We start from the raw sequence: 27,465 nt of genomic DNA, 5'->3' as shown, positions 1-27,465 counted from the left end.
CTGGAGGAGAATGCAGGGGACGCGGGTTCGTGCCCCGGTCCGGGAAGATCCCAAATGCCGCGGAGCAGCTGGGCCCGTGAGCCATGGCCGCTGAGCCTGCGCATCCAGAGCCTGTGCTCCGCAACGGGAGAGGCCACAGCAATGAGAGGCCCGCGTACCGCAAAAAAAAACCCCAAAAAAAACAAAAAAAAAAAACTGGAGGAGATTGCTAAGTGAAAGGAGCCAACCTGGAAAGACTATATATACTGTATGATTCCAACTACATGACCTTCTGGAAAAGACAAAATTACAAACACTGTAAAAAGAGCAGTGGTTGCCAGGGATTGGGAGAGGGAAGGAAGGAGGGCCAAATAGGTGGAACACAGGGGATTTTTAGGCAGTGAAACTATTATTCTGTCTGATACTATAGTAATGGTGGATATGTATCATTACGCATTTGTCAAAACCACAGGCTGTATAATGCAAAAAATAAGTCTTGTAAATGTAAACTATGGACTTTAATTAATAACGATGTGTCAACATTGACTCATCAATTCTAACAAACGCATTACACCAACGTAAGATGTTGGTAATTCGGGAAATTGGTAGGGGTGGAGGGGTATGAGTTAACTCCCTGTAATTTTCACTTAATTTTTTTCTATAAACCTAAAACTGCTTTTTTAAAAAAGCCTATTAATTTCTTTCTAAGTTAAAAAAAAAACCTGGAGGAGGAGGTCTAGACTATGAGATGCTGTAGATGTCGGGTCTGGGGATCTTGGTAGTGTAATTTCTCAGGCACGTTTGTTGTCAGCAGGAGACCTCTTGGGATATTTGCCCCTATTTTTACTGTTCCTTAGCTTCTAAATCTAGAACTAAGCTAGAAATGACTGAGATGCAATTTGAAGTCAGATCTATCCCCCTCTGGGCAGACATCCAAACCTCCTATTCCTTGTATTTCAGGCTGTCAACTCTCCAACCACAGAGACAATTCCTTTCACCTGTGTGCCTACCACGGGGCCTGACTCCACCAGGCCCCCATATGTAGGGAACTGAACTAGTCTCAAATTCCTCCCGTGTTCCTCACATCCCAGATGCAACAGAACTCCCATTCAACTGTGCAAAGAGAAGGGAGCAGTACAGTGGATGGTCCAGGCACACTTAGGAAATTCCAGATGAACAAACAACTAGACTATAAACTTTTGATGGAGTGAGGACGCCCTGGGCTTCTCTGCAGCTCCCAGCCTGGCCTAGCACAGTGCTGGACACAAAGTCCATGCTCAGTAAACTCCTCTTGAGTGATGCAGAAGGGCCAGAGAGGCATCCATTCTCACCCTCCCCTTACAGATGGAACAGTGGCACAATGGCACAGCCACGGACATTCCTGAAGTCAGTCACCTTGAGGAAGGCAGAGGAGCTGAGCTACTTCTGCTGCGGCCTAGCACGCTGCTTTCCGGCTTTTCTAAAACAGACACCCTCATAGTATTAGAATTCCCTGCCCCTCTCTCCCACATTCCCCCCGTATACATATACCCAGAATGCATTTTTCTTATATAAATCCTTAGGTAATTATTTCATTCTGTTTGAAACTCTTATTATACTCATTTTGAGATTCAGAAAAGACCTGTAGACTAGTAAAAAGAAAAACTGAGTACCAATTACATCCCAGAGTCTACTCCAGGCACTGGGGAGGTGGTGAGGTGCAAAATGAAGTCCCAGACCCCGTGGATCTCTCCTTCTAGAGGATAAGCAGGCAATAACAAGTAGATGAGATGAACAAGTAGAGACACGTCAGGAGGTGTAACGTTGAGAAAGAACAGATTAGGTTGAAGGAAGAGAGAATGACGGTGGGAGTGTGATTTAATAAAGGGCAATCCAGTGAGTGTGGCCACGAAGCAGACACCTGAATGAAGTGAGGGACGGGCTGTGCAGCTATCGGGGGAGTACCTTCCAGGCAGCGGGCGAAGCCCCGGAAGGGAGGCTGTCCTGCTTAGGCAGAGGAGCAGCAAGGAGGCCACTGAGGCTGTGGAGCGGACAGGGGAAGTGAGGGCACTGGCAGTGTGTGGCATTTTCTCTGCATGAAAGCAAACCATGCACAGTTTTGAGCAGAGAACTGACCTCGCCTGGCTCCTCTTTTGGAAGCTGACACCGACTTCTCCATGGAGAACAGACTCTGGGCAGGGGGGGTCAGGGCTGGGCGGAGGCAGGGAGAACACTTAGGAAGCTACTGCAATAGACCAGGTAAGAAATGTTGCTGGAAGACAAGGATGGTGAGAAGTTGCAGGATTCTGAATACATCTTAAAAATAAAGCCAACATCATTTGCCAACTTGAAGTGGAGTATGAGAGAAAGAACAGAGTCCAAGGTGACTCTCAGGTTTGGGGCCTAACCAGTAGAATGGAATATGCTGAAGCAGGGAAGAAGCAGAGGAGAAGCATGGGTGGGAGCTGTCTTCCCAGTGACCGGGCCTAAAGATTGGTACCTATGGGGGCACCTGGGGCACAACCTTGCCCCACTGTGGGCTCCGCTCTTTCCCCATCTTCTCATTCCCTCATCTCCATAGAGCCTTGAGCCAGTGGGGGCTTCCATCAGTGCAGCCTTCCACCTACTCCTCTTTCCAGCTGCGCAATCCGCCGATAACTCTCCTTCCAGTCTGTTTTTCTTTCCTTTCCTTTCCTATTAACGGCCACCTTCTCCTGAATGTTCACAATGCATTTTGTGCGCTTTATATGCAGTATCTTGCCTTCTCTTTGCAACAACTTTAAGAAACTAGGGTTTCAGAGTGGAGGTGACTAGCCCAGGGTCATACGCCTACCACCTGGCAAAGCTACGTTCAAATCCAGGCCTGTCTGGTTCCAAAGCCCGCCCTTAACCAGGATGCCACATCATCTCCAACCTGGAAGTGGCCCCAGAGACATGGCTCCCTCCTGCAACAACCGTCTTTCTCTAGCACTTCCCCCTTTTTCTAATAAGATTCACTCCAAACCTCTGCTCTCTCAGATGGGGTCACCCCAACTCTCCTCAGACTCCTCTGTTCCTTCCTCTCTCAGGAAGAGTGTGAACCAGGATCCTCTTGCCACGAGAGCTTTTCTTCTCTCAAGTCCTGCCAGACCCTGAGGCCTTCACTGTCTCTTCCCACAAGAGAGGGAAAAGCAGCTTATCTGGCAATAGGACCTAACTGCCTTCAGTTCAGGCCTCTGCTCTTAGAAAACAAACACAACCACAGAAGCAGATGCAGCTCTTGTGCCTAGACTCTGACCTCTGGCCAGTTCCCTCAAATGTCTTATTTCCCAACTCATCTTGGGTGACCCAACTCATCTTGGGTGAGCACAGATGCCAGAGGCTTTTGAGGTGGGCAGGAACCTTCTGCATCAAAAGTGTTCCCTTGTGCCATTTCTCTGCATCCACATAGTGCCCTGAAAAGGCAGCTTGCGAGGATGGGGAAAGAGAGGCTCAGAGAGTTTCCATGATTTCCTCTGGGTTACCCAACTAGTTGGTCACATAATTATATCTTAAACCCAGGTATCCTATACCTACCCCGCCACACACACACGCAAAGCCAGAACATCCTGGCTTCAGGCTTTCCACATTTGTTAAAGAAAAACAAGGAACTGAGGGCAACTCCATGCTCATGGCAGCCAAATCTCCCCACTCTCTGAAGCCAGCTGGGAGACTCGGTTTTGCTCTGCAGGTAACGGCCTGTAGCATTCTTTCTGCTGGCTGCCCTGTATTTGCCTGGAAGGTACCATCTCCTGTCAGTTACCTGTCTGTCGAAGTTGCTACTTCCTTCCAGGGTATTTTTCTGCGCAAGCTGCCACTTCTCCTGACCAGGAAAAGTACCTGCTGGGCAGAACGCCTTCTCCCCCCTCACCCTGCCGAGGCTCAGAGGACCCTGAGCAGACTTGCAGAGGCCAAGGAGCACGTGGATTCAGCTGGCACCTCTAGTGGGAGCAGAGACTCAGACAGCCAGTTCAGATGATGTCCCAGGGCGAGCAAAAGCCAGGAGACACGTTCCAAGAGGAGACCCAAGATAGAGGCAGCTTTCAGCACTGCCTACGAAGTCAGACATCAGCTGGGCCTCAGGACCCAGCTTCCCTCAGGCTGCTGCTGTGGAACCACTCAAAACCTTCCGGTTGTGGCCCCAGTTTTCAATTCATGTCTCTTAAGGCAAGTCTCATAAAGGCCGCCACCTGCCCCTTGCACTCTGTTAGTTGCAAAAGAAACAGTTCTCCCAAGCTAAGGGGGCTCTACTTAGACTGAGAGGAGAGATTGTCTGGATACTTTTTTTTTCTCAAAGCCTGAGTTTTGGAGTCAGCAGCCCTGCCATGAAATCTTGGTAAGCTGCCACTTACCAGCTGTGAGACCAGAACAAGTCCCTACAATTATTTAGGCTTCAGCTCTCTTATCTGCCGAACAGGATCACGCTGCCCATCTTCACAGGACTGCTGGGGGGTTGCAGGGACAGTGCTCACAGGGCTTAGCGCAGGGCCCGGCACACAGTAGGTCTCGCTAAATGGCAGCTCTCGTTCTCCCCGTCATCAGAAGGACGACGGAGGCAGGTGCGGCTGCCTCTTTGGCACTGGGATCTGCCGGTCTCGGCCTTCTCGGCCTGCCCTTCAGGTCCACAGCTGATTCCCTGAGAGGGTAAGGGAATGAAGGGCACGGGAATGTCCGTGACGGAGGGCACCTGCTGCTCATGTGTGCTCACCCTCTTGAGGGAGAATCACCACATACACTGTAAGGCTTGGTTTGTAAAATCAGGGGAACAAAAATGAACTCCATCACAATACTGCTTTCAGCAACCTGTTCTGTCCTTTTCAGGCACACTCGGGACCTTTGTGGTGTTTCAGTGACGGGGTTGGTTGCCAACCTTCTTGTTCCCCTTTGGTGAGGAGAGCTGAGCTCCCCACCCCTCCCATTGTTGAAGACCACCCAGTGAAACGCGCTGGCAAGCTGCCACCATCCAGGCAGGCGAAAGCTGGGCCTGACGACCCAGCCTCCATCTCTGCAACAGAAGGCTACAGAACGACAGGCACCTGACCGCGGGGCTTTCACCTGGAGCCGACGCGGCCTTCACGATGGCCAGACCACCAGCGCTGTCCACAAAGGGCTGCAGGTGATTGCTTGGAAGGCCTGTGCATTGCAAGAGACATTAGATTCTAACCCTTGGCTATAACACAGCAGATTTTTATGTAACTTGGTCACTACAAGACATCCGTTCATAACGACACAAGTAAACAGCCGTGAATTTCCGTCACTTTATGTGGTCTCACTTGCAAAAGTGGGTACTGTGCTGACTGACTGCATGGTGAAATCCCTCACGCGGGCGCAAGTACGTAAAAAAGGACAAGGTACCGTGACACCTCTGTGGGACGACAGTCATCAGGCAGAAAAGCAGAGAGCCAAGTCGGGGGGTGGCGGGGGAGATGCTTTGTGAAGCAATTAAGAGCAGCCTCTGCTTTCACAGAAAAGTAAGAAATCCAGAACCCCCCAATTTTCCTCTCCATTTAACTGTGACCCATACCTAATAGACCTGCTGGGATTGCAATGTTAGGTAAGTTCAGACTAGTCAAGGCACTTGGCTGGGACTATTCTGGAAAAATATTGGCAGGCCGGGAGACGTGCAGAGTGCTCTCTTCGAGAGTCCAATTCCAGCCCAGCCTCCAAGGCCAACCAGTTCTACACACCCTTCTCCTCTTACCTGTAGCTGCCACCCTGTGTGACAGCCACCTCTTAGCAGCCAAGGAGGTTCCTGGGCAACTGGAGAGCCCAGCAACTTTTATTTGCCCCTAAAATAAACGTCTTCTCACTTGTTACTCTGGGAATAATTGCAGAGCCAAGCAAACCTACCCCAGACAGCAGAACAAAGGGCAAATGGAATTTAAAAGTGAAAAGCTGAATTCAGGCACGTGTTTCTAGCATTCTCAGCTAAAATCTGACCCGGCTGAAAAAGAAAAGATCACAAATTTCTCCTTTTTCCCCTGAAAGCTACTCAGTAACTGCTTTTAGAAACTTGTCGAAGACTCGCATTTCTGAGGTTCTGTATTTAATGCAGAGATTCCAGTTTGTTTTTTTTTTTTTTTTTGCGGTACGCGGGCCTCTCCCGTTGCGGAGCACAGCCTCCTGACGTGCAGGCTCAGCGGCCATGGCTCACGGGCCCAGCCGCTCCGCGGCATGTGCGATCTTCCCGGACCGGGGCACAAACCTGTGTCCCCTGCATCGGCAGGCGGACTCTCAACCACTGCGCCATCAGGGAAGCCCCTCCAGTTTTTAACTTTACTAAAATTAAAAAAAATCACTCTGAACTTGAAATCTCCTGTCTTAATACTTCAGTCTATTATCTGCTTAGGAAAAGTAAGTTTGCAGGGAGAAAATAATGAACAACATACGGGCAGAGGTAAAAGAACGTTTCAGTCCTGCCAGCCCCATCGCTGCCTCTAGGACTTAGCCTGAGAGGCTCTCAGGCTCTCCTCCTTCCAGGAGGCTTTCTTCATGACCCAGTCCAAGCACTTTCACACTGGAGTTTGCATTGCCGTGCCCTGAATGTCCCCTCCCCTCAGTCATGGAATTCTGGAAGGCGTGGGCTCTGGTATTGATATTGAGCACACAGCGAGCGCTGAATAAAAGCTTGTTGAAAGGATGTAGGCTCCAACCTACAAATGAGTCATCACCCTCATCTTGTCCAATGCTGTCCAAACTCATTTTGGAGAAGAATAAACATTTCTTTTCCATATTTTCTGCTGCTCAGCTCCTTTTGGATGATTTTTTATTCAACCCATAAATGTACTTTCCTGTTACTAACTAGGAGAACTAGTTGAGGCTTTCCTCAACGTTTTCTCTGGCAACCAAGTTAAGTTGACTGTGTATCATTGGCTCTGATCTTTCTCCTACCATTTCCTCTTACTGCCCAATAACCCTGTCCCAAACATCAAAGGCCTTCTTTGAAGATAAGGCCAAATTCACCATTAGGAAAAGAGAAACTATTTCCTAACTTTATTTCAGAAGATGGTATGACACGAAATCCCTCTGGGTTTTGTGAGATAAACACAGCCCAGTACATCAGATGAGAAGGCATTTGCTGTAATACCATTGGTAGACACATAAACACAGGACTTTCCTCATCCAAACCTAAGCAGGACTTTTCCACAGCAGTCTTGGGCTCCAAATCCACAGTAAGTGGTTTATAACCAACATGTTGAACAGAATTTGCCACAGGGAAAGGGGGGTGACATGGTCACGCCAGGGGAAAGAGGCCACCACAGGCTCTGACTATAAGAGTATCCGAGCTGAACTAGAACCAACTTGTTTAGTTCAGATTCCATTCAAAACTGGACCCTTTCAATACTGAAGGATGGGAAACACTCTTATCTTCAAGCAGAAACATAAAACATGAAAATATGACTGACCCAATAGGCTAGAGATATTAGACTATGGGCAGAAAACCTCACCTGCTTTTTCTACTTCATTGCTGACACCCTCAGACGGTGTGAATGTTGACAAGACTTCATGGGTCACGGGTTCCAGGAAGCTTGTTCTGGGCCTGAGGAAAAAGAAAGTGTCTCAAACAAAATAAATAAACACTTTGAAAGTATTTGCTTTTTATAAGGTACATTGCTATAAACCAGAGTAATTCCTTATTAGTCCATTTTACAAATAAGAAAGCAGAGGAAAAGCAGTTTTTCTAAACCACAGGCTTCCTTAAATCTCCAGTTACCTGGCCCCTTGCTAGAAATGAACTGAATGGATGAAGGACAATGATTACATTGAAAACAGTCTGTTGCTCTTACAAAACCATTACCTTTGCATCCAGTGGTCCATTTTCACCAATATTCACCAAATATCTGTTAAGAACACATTATCCGCCGCCCTCATACGAAGTAAGGTGGGTTAACAGGAAAGGGGCTGGGGCTGGTAAGGCAGTAGAAGGAGTGAATCCCTTCCAAAATCAAGGGTCGGCTAATAGATGGGTCCAGCTGGAGCAGAAGGGTTCTATCAAGGTAATATTATTATGAGATGAGACAGAGCCACATGTGAGAGGGCTAAGAAATTTAGATTGTAAGCTTAGACTGGGGGATGAGTTTATGGGACTGATGGACGATGGGTGTTGGCGGAGGGTGAGGGTAGGGGGGTGATGGGTAGACAGTGGGGAGTCCAGCCATGTGTCAGCAATTGTCAAAGGCATGAAGAAGCATGGTGGTGCCACTTGAGATGGATCCTCTAAGTCTTACTTCCCGATTCCACCTCCCCTTCTCTACCCATTTCCAACCCTGAGGGCTCCAAGGAGGCAAGAGCCCTATTTAGGAAAGCTTCTTGTAAACATGGATTTCTAGATTAAAAATAAACACCCTCTTCCATCCCACCGTCCAGCCCCAAATATTTGATCCAGCCTCATAAATGATGAAAATATTACATGTAAAGGCTCCATGTGGGAGCATTCTCAGGACTTAGGCCGTTCCCAGCAATAGCAAAGTGGCTGGATATACCTGCTCCCTATGAGTCTTTGGTCAAAAGTGTAGAGCTGCTTCAGGGCTGTCTGACTACAAGAGTCTTTACTTTTATTGGAGCTATGTGAAAAGTATGTATGCACATGGATGAACAAAAACAGTTATAGTATGGCAATGTGGGTAACTTTAAAACACATTTTTTTTTATTAGTAGTAGATGCTTGTGCAAAAAATAAAAATTGGGAGGGGAAGGTCGTTTGGAGAACCATCCTTTGACTAAGAAAGCTTATTTTCTTGGGACAAAAAAGCTCCCAGTCTGGGGTCTGATGTGCTATAAACTTTTGCTGAATTGAAGTATGGAGATGACAATAAGTTCCATATGTTAAAGTAAATACACTTTAAAAAATGTAACAAATCACTTTCTTTTCTCTCCCTCCCCAATTTCCATCCACCCTCCTCCTTATTTTCACAGATAGCAAGAAGGCTTGGAGTTTGGAGGAAAGAAAGCAAACTCCCAATGTACAATATCTTCTGGTGCCAGGTTAATACTTTCTTACTCAGAGGACAGAAAGTACTGGAAGCAATTATCTGGTGCACTTGGGTCTTCTTCAGCTTCTATCCGCTTGTTTAAAAGACACAGAAAGGAAAACCCTTATTCGTTAACCATACTGGTGACTTTGTCGAAATCTGAACTCAGAACCCTAGGGTCCCATGGAATATTGTGACCACCAGGTTCACTTCTCACCATCCTTGCTTATACCCTGGGGATCCCTGGGGAAGTCAACTGAATTATCTCATGAGTAAAATCTCCTACTCCTTCTTAGGGTATGGAAACCACAGATAAGTTGCTGAAGAGAGCTAGGAGCCCAAACATTTGAAAAAGCATTTCAAAGAAAGGAAAATCTCTGGACCCATTTGGAGGATGTAAAGGAACAAAAATCACCCTCTTATTCAAGTTGGCCAACCGATCAACAGCTAAGCAGGGTTCCCTCTATCCCACCACAACCCCATCCCAACTGTGGTCAAGGAACCAACTATCCTGGACTCTATCAACTTCCTCTCCTCAGTAAAGCCAATGCCGTGGCTTGGGCAATTTCTCCTGAGAAGCTGTTTCTTGCAGTTTTCCTCTTCTGAGATCTCTTGACAGAGGATGAATGAGACAGTGTCTGACATCTCAATCCTCAGATTTCATAGGTGTAGACAGCCTCCGGCCTCCTGAAGGGCCAAACTTTAAGCAATAGTTGGGGGCAGGCAATGTCAGCAAAGCGGCAACTCTTACTTCTTTCATTTTCCATACACTCGCTCCAAAAACTCATCCTGCAGGAAAATCGTAACTTCACTTCTGTTTTCACCCTGCCTCTGTCCCACTGACCCCAAGGTGCTTCAAGGTTACCATGGGAACCTTCTAGATTTCAATTATGAAACCATAAAAAAGTACCAATTATAAGACCTCAGAAACGTTCCTGGGAAACCTGTTACATACCTCAAAATGGCCAAACTCTTGCCTCAGATTTACTTTATGTTCAGAAAACAGGTTGGACAGATGTATGGGGGCATCCGTCCCCACCTTAGTCCAAGGAGACTGTTTAAATACTGTCATGCTGCCCTTGAGAAAATAGAGATTGATTTATTGACTGTAACCAAAGAGATGAAAAACCATCACAGGGCTAAGCTGCATGCTTAGGGCCCGATTGTGGAATAAATCAGAAATGTTTGTGCATTCAAGAATTTTGAAAATTTCATTCATTCAATGGCCAGTGTTTGCAAGGTTCTGGGTAACAAAGATCTAGGTGACCAATGTGAGCTGGGTACAAGGCACTTGGAGGTGACACAAGGGCCTGAAACCACAACATACTTTTCACTCAGTCCATTCAAAGAGGTAACTCTGGGTCAAAAACTTATGCAAACCCATTTGAACTTGCTGAGAAGGGATGAGAGAGAGGCAGAACACCCCACCACGCCCAGAAAGTGCCTGTTTAGGATCGCTGGTGTGTGGTTTGGGTATTCTTAGCTCTACTGCCACATCTCTGGAGGCACACAACCACCTTTCAAGTAACACTGCCACTGCAATCCCATACCTAAAACAAAACTAAGCAAACAAATCCCTAGGGCTCCTTAAACTCCACCAGGTCTGCCTGCACCCCCAGCCCTCAAAATCCTCCTACCATCTGGAAGAGCAAACTAACACTGGGCACCCTGAAAGTTAAGCAGAGCCTTCAAAAATCCAGCAGAAAATTCTTCCCGGGTTCCTCGCCCTACTCCACAGCCCCTTCCCACTTGTTGCAAAGGATCATTTCCCAACCTCTCACAGTTACACCAACAAAAACCCCCAAGAGAACAACCCCAGGAGGACATCTGGACACTCTCACTTCAGCCTCGGCCCTTCCACCCCTCTAGCGGGGGATGCTTTTCTGGGACTGTTTTGCACCCGGTCCGTTCGGTCCCTCATTTAGGTTTAGTTTTTTTTTTTTAATTTTTAAAATTTATTTATTATTATTATTTTTAAACTCCGAGACGGTAAACCCTCACCCCCTAAGAGGCCAAATGGGTGTGCGGTAGTGCTGTGTATTTGCCGACCCCTTGGGGGTTTCTCCCCAGAGCCCCGCGCTGGGAGCCGGAGACCGGTGTCAACCTCCGGGGAAGTTTGGGAGGCTGTCCGGGCCCTTCTTCCACCGGGAAGCTTCCGGGAACGACCGTCCAGACCGCACCCGCACGGAACGAGATGCGGCGGCCCCGGGCCTGGAGGCGGCCACCCGGCACCCCGCCGCCCGCCTCGGCCGCAGCCCCCCGCCGGAGCCCGCGGGCCGAGCGCTGGGACCCGCTCCCGCCGCCGGCGCGTCCCCACCAGCCACCCGCCGGCGCTTCCTCGGTATCGCCCGGCCTGCGGCCGCCTCCCTCCCCTCCCCTCCCCAAACCAACAAATAAACACAACTTTTTATGAAAAGAAAACAAACTTCAGCGACGTGACTCACCTCTGGTGCAGCCGGCTCCTGGGAAGGGTGAGCCGGGGCCCGGGGGCGCGGTGGGCGCAGAGAGAGCCACACAGCCCGGTGCCGCACGGACACACAACCCGCACAGTGACACCCAGGGACACACAAAACGGGAGAGCGGCGGCCGCGGGAGCAACAAAGGAGCCCCGGACCGAGAAGCTGCGGGCCGGGGAGGGAGGGCGCGTGCGGGTGCGTGCGGCTGCGGCGGGCGTGAGTGTGAGTGTGTGTGCGCCTGTGTGTGTAAGTGTGAGTGTGCGTGTGCGCTCGCGGCGGCTGACACCGGCGGGCCGGGGCTCAGGGTCCCTGCGGCAGGAAGCGGGGGCCGCGGCGGCAGCAGCGGGAGGACAAGGCAGGGGACGCCGCGCCCTGCGCACCCGGTCCCTCCATACGGAAGAAGCTTTTTTGGATGACTGAACTCGCAAACAATTCCTTCTTTTGCTTCTGCCTAGGAGCCTCCCATTACCGCGCGAGGAGGAGGAGGGGGAGGGGGGAAGAGGAGGCGGGGAAGAGGGGGAGGAGCAAAGTGGAGCAAAGAAAGTCTTGGGAAGGAAGCTGGGAAAAAAAAAAAAACAGTACCCCCAAACTCAGTTTTTCTCCTAATACCCATTTTTCTTTCTGTTGCGCCTTAGTCCCGTGCTCTCCCCAAACTTCACTTTCTTTCCGGTACCAAAAGCAAAGTCCTCCGCCTTTCTCCCACACCCACGGGCTCCCAGGAACCCCCATTTCTCTTTAGCTTCACCTCAGACCCTTGCTCTGCTACGCTATCCTTCCCTCCTTTCGCCCAGTCTCTTCTCCCCAAGTCTTTTTCTGACAGCCCCCCCTTCTTAATGGTCTCCTTCATTCTGCAAACAAATGATTGGATAAATCATTAAAAGTAAACTCTGTTGTTAAACGCGCCCCTACCCGCCCCCAAAATGGGGCAGCGGCTGTCGAGAAATTTATAAGGAAACCACAGCCCCAATGCTACCTCCCCGCGACCGACCCACCCGGTGGGTCGGGGAAGGGAGGGTTCGCCGCGTCCTCCTCCGTTGACAGCGCCCTGCCCTGACCTCCATTCATCATCCCAGGATGGAAGAGCGAGGAAAAAGATGGGGGGTGGGGAGGCGAGGGAGGGGTAGCGGCCACAGAGAAAAGTTAGTTACGTCCTTGTGCGCGTGTGCGTGTTAAGCCCTCCCTTTAGTGTTGGGCAGAAAAGCATTCAGAGTAGCGGTTCTCAAACTTGAGCTGCATCAGAACCCCCTGCAGGCTTATTAAAAAACACAGGTTGCTGAGCTCCACGCCCAGAGCTTCGGCTTCGGTAGGGTCTGAGGTAGGGCGGAGAATTTGCATTTTTAGTAAGTTCTCAGGTGGTGCTGATGCTGTGTGTCCAGGGCCACGTTTTAAAAACTACTTTTCCACGGTATTGAGAAGTCAAGCACGTACTGAGTTGGTGGCAAATGGGTCCCCTTCTTAATCTGTAAGTGATGAAACATAGTGAAGGGTCATCCAGTCCACACCCTTATACCGAGGCTGAGGAGACCGAGACCCAGAAGGGTTAAGGCAGGCGTTCGCTGGAGTTTGTGCCAAAGTGGGAAGGAACCGTTCTGAAAGCGGACAGGCAGGCGGGGAGTGGGGAGAAGGAAGGTGCTGCCTCCTTTATGGCAGGAGAGCCGCACTGGGAGGCAGCAAGCTACCATGTGGCTCTGAGAAAGTCACCTAACCTTTTTGGGCCTCAACTTTATTTTCTTCAGTTTCTCATCAGTAAAAATGCATACTTTACACCAAGTATATGATTTTAATTGAACCTGAATCCAAAGATGTTTAAAAGGGCAACACAAACATCCTTTAATCGATATGTTGTACTATTTTTTTCTCATGCTTTTGGAAATCCAGGCATGAGCCAGTTTCTTTATTGATGTATCTGGAACGTTCAGCTCCACGTGCCTGGATTCTTGGGTCTGTCCCCAGGGGAAAGTGGATAAAGGGGATGATCCATTTTCAACAAGGTGAAAAAGACTATATACTCCTTCCTTGAACTATGCACTTGTATTCTTTCCACTCCTTTCTTCTCCAGTTCCCTCCCTCCCCACTTTCCTTCTCTTAATCTCCAACATTCTCCCCCTAACATTCTCCAAGGCCTATTTTTCTCTCCACTCAATGCCCATATCAGCTTCCACCTTCTTACCGTCCGTTCTCCTCTAGGGCACAACTCACAAGTACAGGCCTGGGGCCCATCCTGGGTACAGAACTCTCAATTTCCCAAGGGAATGGACCAGCCAGCCTTCCACTGCAGTGAAAATACTCCCTCTCCCCAGAGCCCCCAGCAGAGTATTGAGCTGTCTGTTTTTCAAAGATGACTCCAAGTACCACTCTCACTGATAATGTGGGATACCAATGAGGAAACTATGCATGAAACTCTCATATTGATTCTTCTATTTTCTTTTATATACTATTCATTGATCAACATCTCAAAGATGTCTCTTACCCCTTCCCATTGTCTTCTTCCAAAGACTTTCTCCTAGGACTCTTGATTCCCTCCATTCTGGCCTTTGGGTGTCCCCTGAACCCTGAGTCAACCAGTCAGAGCACAACAGAAAACAAAGAAGGTTGAAGTCCTTACCAACATTATTTAGCCAGGAGAAAGACCCCATGGCCTGTACTTCCCTCCATCCCAGGCTGCTCGTGGGGCTGCTCATCTTTCCCACAGAGTTCAGACAGAATGCAGATCACAGCCTAACTGAGAAGGCTTAATTCTGCCGCAGCACCAAGCACACTGTTGGCAACTCACATGTGTTTATTGTTTTGATGGCTCTTTGTATTAACATAATTGTGTTTATTATTATTACCCCGTAAGAACATTGTATCTCTGAACTCTCTACCTTTGCCTGGAGCAAGTTCCTTGCCTAATTCTCCCTTCCCCTTTTTATTAGTTTCCCTATCACTACCATCCGTACCCCACTCTAACCGCCCAGCCATCTCAAAACAGAGTGTGGGCTTGTGATCAGATGCTCTCTGCTACTCTCCACTTTGTTCATGGTGAATCCCTCTGGTGTTTTGCTTCCTTGGGGGCTATCTGGGCCTCTATCAAGAAAGCAGCATTTAGTATGGAAGTCACATTTATTATGTGAAGTCACACTTATTATGTCACATTTATTATGTTGGGGGTGGGTAGGCAGGGATTGTAGATCCATATAAGTTGCATATCACTAAACTGTGCAGAGTGAACTGGAAGGAATCGCAGTGAGTGACATGAAGAGAGTATGCTCCCTCCTTAGTGTGTTATAGACACTCCATTTGTATCATATGGACAGGGGGCCCCTTGGTGGTGAAGGATATCTGGAAAGAATTGTGCTGAGAAAATTACTAACACATAGGCAAAGAGAAATAGGGACTTGATAATCTCCCCTCTGTTTTAATATAAATCTGTTTTCCTCATTATAAAATATGTTCATTGAAGAAAATTTAGAAAATATGGAAAAGCACAAAGAAGGAGGAAATTACCTTAATCCCACTACCTACGGGTAACAATGTTAACAGTGTTTTCTCTAGTCATTCTTCTCGTTTTTGTTTCTCATCATACAAATCCATAGTTCATCTTCACCGAGTATATGATTTTAATTGATCAGAACTGGAAGATGTTTAAAAGGGCAGTGTAAATGGATACTTTTATTCAATATTTTGTATTTTTTTCTTATGCATTTGGTAACTTAGGGGTCAGTTTCTTCACTGATTCATCTGGTACTTTCACATTTTGTAAAATTGTGTTCACTGTAAACACAGGTTTTGATCCTACTTTTTAAATTTAACATTGAAATGTGATTATTTTCCCCATGTCATTAAATCTTCTCCAAAGTTCAACTTAAACAGCTGTGTGCTATTCAGAGAGGTTGTTATTTATTCAGCCATTCTCCTGTTGTCATGTATTTAGATTATTTCTATTTTTATTATGATCATGCATCACAGTTGACTAAACATCTTGTCATAAATCTTTATTTATAATTCTGATTATTTCCTAAAGGTGAATTCCTATGAGTAGGAGTTTTGTATCAACGGACAGAACGTTTTAAGGGCTTTTGGCTGCTGTTGCAAAACCGTCCTGTCGTGGCTCCAATATATATTTTCATCTCTCAGATCTCCACAACAATGAGATCATCAGATACAAGGCTCCAAGTGGAGACTTGATTGAATTGTCCAGTTTGGATGACTACACAGATAAAGAAAACAACTGCCAATATTCACTACAGTGGAGACAATGCTCAAGTGGGAAGGGTGGAACAGTAATTTCTTACTATGTGAGCTCAGTTATATTTATGAACTTATTTAACCTTCCCAACAACCCCCTGAGAAATAAACTAACATTTATTGAGCACTTACTGCTCACAGCCTCTGTGCTGGATTCTGTGTGTACGTGTGATCTCGAATCCCCACAGCAACCCTTTCCCGTAGGTTTCATTATCTCCATTTTACAGATATGGAAACTCAAGTAACTTGCCTAAGATCCCTAGCAACTAAGTGGTGGTACTAATTCTGAAACCTGGGGTTTTTCAAGTGCAACCTATGGTTTCCCTGCAGCTGTTTCATGAGTTACAGGCTTCTTAGTGGAGTAAGAAAGGCATATTAAGAAGATGCTTGAATTTTGTCAAGCCATTAAGGAATCTTTTGTGGGCTTCCAGATGACTGTTTTTTTGTAATAGGACATCCAAATACATTCAAAGAGCTAAGGTGACTTACTAACTCTAATTAATAGAAGAGTCCAAGGATTGTATACCTTATGAGAATGCTGTTCTGATGTATGAGTTAAGATATCTAGATTAAAGACTAGATATTAAAATTCACAGTACTAACAATAATAAGAAAACTGGCTTTTGTATACATTCTTATTCCCAAAGCTAATGTCTGGATAAAGACTTTTTATCTTGATCAGAGGTGCTAGAAATAAAATATTTGTGCGTCCAACTTCCTAGTTTCAAATTCTAGCTGTTGAATGTATAGTTTTTATTTATTAAAGCAATATCTGAAAACATTTTCAAAATAAATGCAAAACTTAATTCATTAATTTATTATTAGGAAAATTGGGGAATTCCCTGGTGGTCTAGCGGTTAGGACTCTGCACTTCCACTGCAGGAGGCATGGGTTCGATCCCTGATTGGGGAACTAAGATCCCACAAGGTGCATGGCACGGCCAAAAAGAAAAAAAATAAAAAGGCAAATTAGCCCTCATTTGCTCTTTAGTGGGCCATTAACTAGCTATCTGAGTTGGCCTACCTCTCCATGATGGTTATCACAAGGGCTGCCAGAAAAGGAATGTGCCCAGTTACTCCAAAATATTTGATGACTGAATGAAGAATGATGAATAAAAGTATAAGATTGACCTCTGCAACAATTAGTAAACAATGCAAGACAGTGTGTAATTAAACCCTAAATTGCAGGTTGAGGCAGGATTACAGGTGAGCCTGGTACAATGCCATCTACTCCGCATTCAAGTTGAGCTGGCTGGGACTGACTTCTGTCGTCCAGCGCTGCCAGCACAGGTGTTCCTACTGGCCATGTGTTCTTTGACTTTAAGGAGTCATTCTCCAGATTCCCTTGAGGCTGCCTACAGACAAATGTACCCTAGGGGGAGGATGACATAAAAAAGCAAGATTGTGGGATCAATCTGGATTTGGATCCAGTCTTAAGCTGTATGAGCTTGGATACTCTGAATCCCACTTTCTTTATCTGTGAAAATTCAAAATAATATATATGAAGTATCTCTCTCAGTATATGATTCTTAGTGGGTCATCTGGTGCAACTATACCAGTTGTTTACAGTTAGCACTTATTCAGATTGGTCAGTTCCAATGCCTTGACCATTATTTTACATATATATTTATAGAGTACCTTGGTGGGTACTCTATAAGTGGTAGTTATATTAGTAAAAGTTTGGGTCAGAGGTACAGCTAGGACAGAGAAATGGAAAATAGAGTAATCCAAGGCCATTTCCATTACCCATGCTGCATGCTTGATTTTGCACACTCCTTAAGTCTCAGACAAATGGAATCTGTCTATTGACACTGAGTTCTAAGAGACTCCATTTTTCCACGATATAAGATCCTCTGATGCAAGCACAGGCCCCATTTAGTCCCGAAGGAAACCCCTACATTCGTCAACTCCCTCCATCCTTTCTCCCCCTACCCTCCTCGTGTGTTAGGCTGAGAAACGTGGATCCTGGAGCTGTCCAGACTCCATCTGTCTGATATTGTGAAGCTGATGGCAGTGGAAGGCAGGAGGCAAGAGACTCCAGATAAAAGCAAAAACTCAAGGAGAACTTGACCTTAGTGCTTTGATACCAAACTCAGTGGGTAACAGCCTCCATTAAATTTGTTCAGTCAGCCATTTAAGAGGGAAGGAGTTTCTCACACATCCTGGAAGGGTATTTAGCGATGAGATGCTTCCACGGAGGGGAATCAATGTTCCGGGGACTGAGTAGAGCAGAGTCAAATGCCAAAGCTGTCATGGCAAGCTGAGAGACAGGTAGTGTGCTGGCTTGTTTTGCTCTCAATATATTATTTGCTTTCTCTTTCATGAGTTACCAGGGATTTACTAGGACTTTTGGTCACAGCAACAGAAAACCAGCTGTGCCCCACCTTAACCTCCCCCACCCCACTTCTTTGGGTTTCAGGGAGTAGCCCTCAGGGCACAGGCCATGAGGAAGAAAGGGGAGTTGAGAGGAAGACAGAGATACTGGGCTGGTGATGTTGTATGAGCCTCCCCACTACCTCTCCAACTCAGATTCAGAACCCAGATTCATCTTCTTTGCCTTCTATTGGTTGGATTCATCAACTAGGAAGTGGAATCATTTGAGGCTTGGTGGGCGCAATTTGAGAAGCACCTTACCTATGAACCTCTGCCTGGGATAAGGAAGGACTAAGAAAATGAATCATAGAGCCCGCTGATTCTCTTATTCCTTAAAAAAAAAAAATCCATAAGCCTTGTCCTTGTTTATCCAGGAGAGGTGAAGACAGGATCAGTCATGTCACTGCCTTACTTAAAGTTTATGAGTGGCTCCCAGCTCCCTTGGTCTAAGGGGACAAGTGCTCCCTGCTCTGGTCCAGCCCACCTCTCCAGCCTGGCTCGCCCATGGCCCACCTACCTGTATCTTGCACTCCAGCATTCCCTTGCCCTTCCTCAAAGCACCACACTTTCTCATGCTTCCCAGCCTGCCCAATTCCTGTCTTCCCTGACTTAAACCTTTTCTTCTCTTTTGTGTTCACCTAACTCCTACTTACTCTTTAAGATTTTCCTCTAACATTACCTCCTCTAGGAAAACTTGCCTGAACCTCCCCTCCCCAATTCCACTTGTCCTCCATGGACCCCTCTTCTTACCTTTATTACAGCATCTATCATGAGCATTGTAGTGGTTAACTGTGGGTCCATCTGACTTCTCCTCTTGACTGGAATATCTACAAGCACAAAGGCGATCCCTGCTTCATCTTTGTACCCCCAGTGCTTAGCCTGATACCTGGCCCAAAATGAGTGCCCCATATATAAATATTCGAACGAAGAATTAATAAAATCAAGTATCTCTGTCATAGCAGTTGAAGCCTAATGGATCTATACAGTCTGGAATGTTGAAAGGATACCAATAACTGGTACTGTACCTGAGGCAGAATCATAGTTATCAAAACCCAGGCTCTTGCCTAAAGCACGTAAAGACTGATTTGTCTTAAATATAAAGTTGGATGGCTATTATTTAGTATTTTGCATTTAGATGCTAACGGTACGTTTGAAATGATAGCACATGATTGGCATATTTTTTTTTACTTTTTATTTTGAGTTAATTATAGATTCACATGGGTTGTAAGAAATAATACAGAGATTTCCCCCTAACTGGAACACAATATCTAGCCTAACTGTAGTACAATATCTTAAAGATATCTTAACAATATCTTAATAACTGACTTTGATATATCAATCATTGACTTTATTCAGATTTTGACATTTTTACTTGCATACTCATTTGTGAGTAGTTGTATGTTTTAAAAATGATTTGTTGGTTATTGCGTGCGTGCAGCTCAGCCCCTAAAAGTCTGGCCACAATCAGTAAGAGTCAGGACCATGCCCTTCTGGTCCCGAAAAGAAGGGGCTTGAGTCTTTTCCAAAAGTCTGTGGCAATGGGTTCATTCCTGACCTGGTCTCTGCTTTGCACCCTCTTTGACCCTTCCTTGAATGTCTTGTTCTTCCTCTGACAGGTCAAGAAAGTTCCTAGTTTCTGGAGGATGCATGATGAGTTGGAACAATTCCACCCACCATTTTCTGCCATTGGTCAACACACCCAGGGGTAGGCTCTGTTATTTGCAGAGTTCAGTGCAAAGTGAAAATGCAGGGAGGGTCCCAGTCAGGAGTCAGGGAGTCAATCTCCCTTTTTCATACCCACAGCAGAAAGGTGACCCCCAAGGAGCTGTAATCTCTACACCAAGACACACTAGGGGATGGGCTAGAGGCCCATGTCCAGGTTTCTGCTGAAATTCTGTGGACCTGCCAGCCTAGGGTGGGGACAGCCACTGCTTTGCCCTTCTCTGAGATGCAGGGTGGGTACATGCTGTACCCCAACCCACCCCATATTTATGCTCAGGCCCCAACCTGGGGCAGAAGGCAACTGAGGAGCAGGTATGGGGAGGGGAAGGTTGGGGGAAACTAGGGCACGAGGGTTCAGAGGAATGCACAGCTGAGAACTTATCCCAGGCAGGAAGAGGGAGGCAGGACCACATGTGAGCTGAGACTCCAAGCCTCCAGTCTATGCTTCATCGTCCAGTCTAACTTCATTTACAAAACACAGATTCAAAGACAGACTTTCAAGATGGCGGCCACAGAGATTAAAACCAAGCAAGAGGCCCTTCTGAGTACAAGGCTCTGTGTAAGCACACTGACCACTTTCCCATGAAGTTGCCTGAACACACCAAACTCAAACTTTCCTGAAACTGTAACTTTCTACTCTCCCTTGGGACAGAATCATCTCCTTTATTCTACAGTGGGGTCTAAGAATGATGGCATGGAGCAGTGAAACTTTCTTATTTGATTCCCCCTCAATGAATATGAGTAATATTAGCAAAACCCCACTTATTTAGCAGAAAAAAATCTGCTTCTTTCTCTCTTTTATATCTGTCTGATGTAAATCAAAAAAAAAAAAAGTTAGTCTGAAATCAAACTGCCTTAGTGAGTAACACCATGATCTATCTAGCTGTCAGAAGAACTTGGGAATCATCTCTGGTGCCTCCTTTTTCTTCACTATTTTCATTCAGTGGTCACTAACTCTTGCAGTGCCACATCTAAAGTCTCCCCGGAATTCATTACCAGCATTCAGTCCCTTCTGCAAGTGCCCTAATCCAGACATGCATCATTTCTCATATTGCAAAAGCCTCTTGATTAATCTCCCTACTTCCCATCTGGCTCCATCACTGGTCCATTTTCCACATTCCTGATGGAGACACCTTTAGAAATGGCAAATTTGATCATGCCACATCCGTCTCTCCTCCTGAAATTGTTCAGTGACCTCACCACTTTTAGGATGAAATCAAACTCCTTAGCAAAGCACACAAAACCTTTCACACGGTCCCTAGCAAGTATCTCCTCAATATGATCCTACCGTTTCCCACTCCTGACCCTATTCCCTCCCTCACCATATAGAGCTTCCTTAGATCATTCCAGATCATTCACTTCTCTAGGTCTTTGTGTATGTGGTGCCCTTGCTTGGAGTACCTTTACTGACTCTTGCACCAAACTTCTATTTGTCCTGCAAAGCTAAGCTCAAGTGTTAACTCCTCTGGCCCTCCTTGCCCACCTCACCTCCCCAGCATGTGAGAGGTGCCTGTTAACCAAGGACCCGTATCACTTGGTGTTTACCCTTATCATAGCACCTACTCCCCATTTTAATAATTGTTTCAGGCTATCATGTTTCTCAACCACAGGGGATGCCATTCACACTGTGGTGTATTTTCAATTTTCCTTACTTGATGTGAAACTCTTGAAGCCGGGTCCTGGGCCTTAAACATCATTGCACAACTTCTGGAATATGGTAGGTAGTGGGTAGTTGTTATCTGAAGAAAGGAAGGAAAAGAAAAAAAGGAGAAAGGAAGCACTGCAGCTGCCAGCCTGTAATATTTCTTTCTCTCTCAACCCTGGTCCCAAAAACCCTCCCCCCATCAGCTGTTTGATGTCTTAAGAGACAATATAGACTGACAGCACAGCCAACCTGATTGTGCAGACCTGGGTCCCTTAGGTGATGCAAAGTCATGATTTGACCAAATATGAAGCAGTGGCTGCATTACAGACACAAGTTGGCTCCGCAACTTGGGCCCTTCTGATGTGAAACACAGAGACGCTGAAACTTCTCTCCCTCAGGAATGACCAATCCATAAAGTTCTAGAAGAGTTTGAAAAATAAATGGAAATGCCTAGATATATACAGCTAGAAAAAAAATGTCAGTTTTATGAACATAGAAAACAACTTAAAAATGCATAACATGCAGTTGTCAAAACTCATAGAACTATACTTCACAAAGAAAATTTTACTATATATAAATTTTTAAAAAATGAACCAGGATGAAGGAAGAGCCCCAAATGGAATACAAACTATAACAACTGAAAAATTAAATACAAAGAAAGCATATTAAAAGCAGCAAGGGAAAAACAACAAATAACACACAAGGGAATCCCCATAAGGTTAACAGCTGATCTCTCAGCAGAAACCCTACAAGCCAGAAGGGAGTGGCAGGACATACTGAAAGTGATGAAGGAGAAAAACCTGCAACCAAGACTACTCTACCCAGCAAGGATCTCATTCAGATTTGATGGAGAAATTAAAACCTTTACAGACAAGCAAAAGCTGAGAGAGTTCAGCACCACCAAACCAGCTTTACAACAAATGCTAAAGTAACTTCTCTAGACAAGAAACACAAGAGAAGGAAAAGACCTATAATAACAAACCCAAAACAATTTAGAAAATGGGAATAGGAACATACATATCGATAATTACCTTAAATGTAAATGGACTAAACGCTCCCACCAAAAGACACAGATTGGCTGAATGGATACAAAAACAAGACCCTTATATATGCTGTCTACAAGAGACCCACTTCAGACCTAGAGAAACATACAGACTGAAAGTAAGGGGATGGAAAAAGATATTCCGTGCAAATGGAAACCAAAAGAAAGCTGGAGTAGCAATTCTCATATCAGACAAAATAGACTTTAAAATAAGGACTATTAAAAGAGACAAAGAAGGACACTACATAATGAGCAAGGGATCGATCCAAGAAGAAGATATAACAATTGTAAATATTTATGCACCCAACATAGGAGCACCTCAATACATAAGGCAAATACTAACAGCCATAAAAGGGGAGATCGACAGTAACACATTCATAGTAGGGGACTTTAACACCCCACTTTCACCCATGGACAGATCATCCAAAATGAAAATAAATAAGGAAACACAAGCTTTAAATGATACATTAAACAAGATGGACTTAATTGATATTTATAGGACACTCCATCCAAAAATAACAGAATACACATTTTTCTCAAGTGCTCATGGAACATTCTCCAGGATAGATCATATCTTGGGTCACAAATCAAGCCTTGGTAAATTTAAGAAAACTGAAATTGTATCAAGTATCTTTTCTGACCACAACGCCATGAGACTAGATATCAATTACAGGAAAAGATCTGTAAAAAATACAAACACATGGAGGCTAAACAATACACTACTTAATAACGAAGTGATCACTGAAGAAATCAAAGAGGAAATAAAAAAATACCTAGAAACAAATGACAATGGAGACACAACGACCCAAAACCTATGGGATGCAGCAAAAGCAGTTCTAAGGGGGAAGTTTATAGCAATACAAGCCCTCCTTAAGAAGCAGGAAACATCTCGAATAAACAACCTAACCTTGCACCTCAAGCAATTAGAGAAAGAAGAACAAAAAAACCCCAAAGCTAGTAGAAGGAAAGAAATCATAAAAATCAGATCAGAAATAAAAAGAAATGAAGGAAACGATAGCAAAGATCAATAAAACTAAAAGCTGGTTCTTTGAGAAGATAAACAAAATAGATAAACCACTAGCCAGACTCATCAAGAAAAAAAGGGAGAAGACTCAAATCAATAGAATTAGAAATGAAAAAGGAGAAGTAACAACTGACACTGCAGAAATAAAAAAAAATCATGAGAGATTACTACAAGCAACTCTATGCCAATAAAATGGACAATCTGGAAGAAATGGACAAATTCTTAGAAATGCACAACCTGCTAAGACTGAATCAGGAAGAAATAGAAAATATGAACAGACCAATCACAAGTAATGAAATTGAAACTGTGATTAAAAATCTTCCAACAAACAAAAGTCCAGGACCAGATGGCTTCACAGGTGAATTCTATCAAACGTTTAGAGAAGAGCTAACACCTATCCTTCTCAAACTCTTCCAAAATATAGCAGAGGGAGGAACACTCCCAAATTCCTTCTACGAGGCCACCATCACCTTGATACCAAAACCAGACAAGGATGTCACAAAGAAAGAAAACTACAGGCCAATATCACTGATGAACATAGATGCAAAAATCCTCAACAAAATACTAGCAAACAGAATCCAACAGCACATTAAAAGGATCATACACCATGATCAAGTGGGGTTTATTCCAGGAATGCAAGGATTCTTCAATATACGCAAATCTATCAATGTGATAAACCATATTAACAAATTGAAGGAGAAAAACCATATGATCATCTCAATAGATGCAGAGAAAGCTTTCGACAAAATTCAACACCCATTTATGATAAAAACCCTGCAGAAAGTAGGCATAGAGGGAAATTTCCTCAACATAATAAAGGCCATATATGACAAGCCCACAGCAAACATCATCCTCAATGGTGAAAAACTGAAAGCATTTCCACTAAGATCAGGAACAAGACAAGGTTGCCCACTCTCACCACTCTTATTCAACATAGTTTTGGAAGTTTTAGCCACAGCAATCAGAGAAGAAAAGGAAATAAAAGGAATCCAAATCGGAAAAGAAGAAGTAAAGCTGTCACTGTTTGCAGATGACATGATACTATACATAGAGAATCCTAAAGATGCTACCAGAAAACTACTAGAGCTAATCAATGAATTTGGTAAAGTAGCAGGATACAAAATTAATGCACAGAAATCTCTGGCATTCCTATATACTAATGATGAAAAATCTGAAAGTGAAATCAAGAAAACACTCCCATTTACCATTGCAACAAAAAGAATAAAATATCTAGGAATAAACCTACCTAAGGGGACAAAAGACCTGTATGCATAAAATTATAAGACACTGATGAAAGAAATTAAAGATGATACAAATAGATGGAGAGATATACCATGTTCTTGGATGGGAAGAATCAACATTGTGAAAATGACTCTACTACCCAAAGCAATCTACAGATTCAATGCAATCCCTATCAAACTACCACTGGCATTTTTCACAGAACTAGAACAAAAAATTTCGCAATTTGTATGGAAACACAAAAGACCCCGAATAGCCAAAGCAATCTTGACAACGAAAAACGGAGCTGGAGGAATCAGGCTCCCTGACTTCAGAGTATATTACAAAGCTGCAGTAATCAAGACAGTATAGTACTGGCACAAAAACAGAAAGATAGATCAATGGAACAGGATAGAAAGCCCAGAGATAAACCCACGCACATATGGACACCTTATCTTTGATAAAGGTGGCAGGAAAGTACAGTGGAGAAAGGACAGCCTCTTCAATAAATGGTGCTGGGAAAACTGGACAGGTACATGTAAAAGTATGAGATTAGATCACTCCCTAACACCATACACAAAAATAAGCTCAAAATGGATTAAAGACCTAAATGTAAGGCCAGAAACTATCAAACTCTTAGAGGAAAACATAGGCAGAACACTCTATGACATAGATCACAGCAAGATCCTTTCTGACCCACCTCCTAGAGTAATGGAAATAAAAACAAAAATAAACAAATGGGACCTAATGAAACTTCAAAGCTTTTGCACAGCAAAGGAAACCATAAACAAGACCAAAAGACAACCCTCAGAATGGGAGAAAATATTTGCAAATGAAGCAACTGACAAAGGATTAATCTCCAAAATTTACAAGCAGCTCATGCAGCTCAATAACAAAAAAACAAACAACCCAATCCAAAAATGGGCAGAAGACCTAAATAGACATTTCTCCAAAGAAGGTATACAGAATGCCAACAAACACATGAAAGAATGCTCAACATCATTAATCATTAGAGAAATGCAAATCAAAACTACAATGAGATATCATCTCACACCAGTCAGAATGGCCATCATCAAAAAATCTAGAAACAATAAATGCTGGAGAGGGTGTGGAGAAAAGGGAACACTCTTGCACTGCTGGTGGGAATGTGAATTGGTTCAGCCACTATGGAGAATAGTATGGAGGTTCCTTAAAAAACTACAAATAGAATTACCATATGACCCAGCAATCCCACTACTGGGCATATACCCTGAGAAAACCAAAATTCAAAAAGAGTCATGTACTAAAATGTTCATTGCAGCTCTATTTACAATAGCCCGGAGATGGAAACAACCTAAGTGCACATCATCGGATGAATGGATAAAGAAGATGTGGCACATATATACTATGGAATATTACTCAGCCTTAAAAAGAAACGAAATTAAGCTATTTGTAATGAGATGGATAGACCTAGAGTCTGTCATACAGAGTGAAGTGAGTCAGAAAGAAAAAGACAAATACCGTATGCTAACACATATATATGGAACTTAAGAAAAAAAAATGTCATGAAGAACCTAGGGGTAAGACAGGAATAAAGACGCAGACCTACTGGAGAACGGACTTGAGGATATGGGGAGGGGGAAGGGTGAGCTTTGACAGGGCGAGAGAGAGTCATGGACATATACACACTAACAAACGTAGTAAGGTGGATAGCTGGTGGGAAGCAGCCGCATGGCACAGGGATATTAGCTCAGTGCTTTGTGACAGCCTGGAGGGGTGGGATAGGGAGAGTGGGAGGGAGGGAGACGCAAGAGGGAAGACATATGGGAACATATGTATATGTATAACTGATTCACTTTGTTATAAAGCAGAAACTAACACACCATTGTAAAGCAATTATACCCCAATAAAGATGTTAAAAAATAAAAATAAAAAAAAAATAAAGAAGGAAAATAAATTCTGGAAACAGCAAAAGGGATTATACTGCAGAAGTATACAGGATTTTAGCAATGAATTAGGCAAACACCTTACAGGTAAAAAATGATACTTTCATTAATACACTCAAGATATTCTTTCCATCAAGGAGAAGATACAGCTGAAGAGCCAATTATGAACTTGGAATCCAATATTGAGGAGTTTGTTTAGGATGCAGTACAGAGAGACTGGAATTAGAAAGTTAAGGTAGGTGAGGAATAGAAAGAACAGGGCCCATGGATATTGTGAATTTCAGAATGAAATCAGTGAGGACAATGTCTGCGACAGTAGGAAAGGCCAATTGTTGGTCTTTTACAGAGATGTAGCAAGAACTTGCAGTTGCTAGGGTGCATGTGTCTATACATGAAATGTGTCTTGCTATTTCGCAGCAAAGGGAAGGAAATTGAAGGGAGAAAATGCCAAAAGATATGGGGAAAATACAGTCAAGGAATTAACTGTCAGTGAGGCATTCTATACTCACCCAAATTATCATTAAGGGGCAAAGGTGAAGGGGTCAGCAGGGGAGAGATGCATACATATGAGAGACTTGGGCGTGTCCGACCTGCTTGGACTCGTATCTCCTATGTTAAACCTTCATGTCAGGCTCAGCGTGTCTCCCACAACTGATTATGCCTCTGTTTTCTCTTTACCTCTAATGTGAATGTACTAGGATTTGGGCATCACAGTTCCACTGAAACCATGGCATAAGATTGAGGTGGAAATTACTATGACCTACAGAATAGAAGGACCTCAGGGTCATCTGTGAGGTGCCACAGTTGGCTCATACTTGTGAAAGTTGATTCTGTTCCCACCTGTGTATCCAGTGCATTCAAACTGGCATCTTGAAGTTGGGCATGAA

The 27,465-nt window shown here is 44.6% G+C and overlaps 1 protein-coding gene across 6 annotated transcripts in view; it reads right to left on the bottom strand.

Annotated features, from left to right (window-relative positions):
* Positions 1-27,465, bottom strand: part of BOC (BOC cell adhesion associated, oncogene regulated) — a 244,718-nt gene that overhangs the window by 69,317 nt on the left and 147,936 nt on the right. For 5 of the 6 annotated variants that reach the window (XM_029215119.1, XM_029215124.1, XM_029215125.1 and 2 more), the window contains one exon: positions 7,425-7,516. The gene's annotated coding sequence lies outside the window, so the exon portion shown is untranslated. Of the gene's footprint in view, positions 1-7,424; positions 7,517-11,391; positions 11,898-27,465 lie in introns of those variants that run through there. The other variant, XM_029215120.1, reaches the window with a different exon arrangement.

The sequence above is a fragment of the Monodon monoceros genome, unplaced genomic scaffold, assembly GCF_005190385.1.
Source record: "Monodon monoceros isolate NGI ecotype Baffin Bay Population unplaced genomic scaffold, NGI_Narwhal_1 Super_Scaffold_11, whole genome shotgun sequence".
Lineage (NCBI taxonomy): Eukaryota > Metazoa > Chordata > Mammalia > Artiodactyla > Monodontidae > Monodon > Monodon monoceros.
Note: the sequence above shows the minus strand (reverse complement) of the source record. Positions and strands in the feature narration are given on the sequence as shown.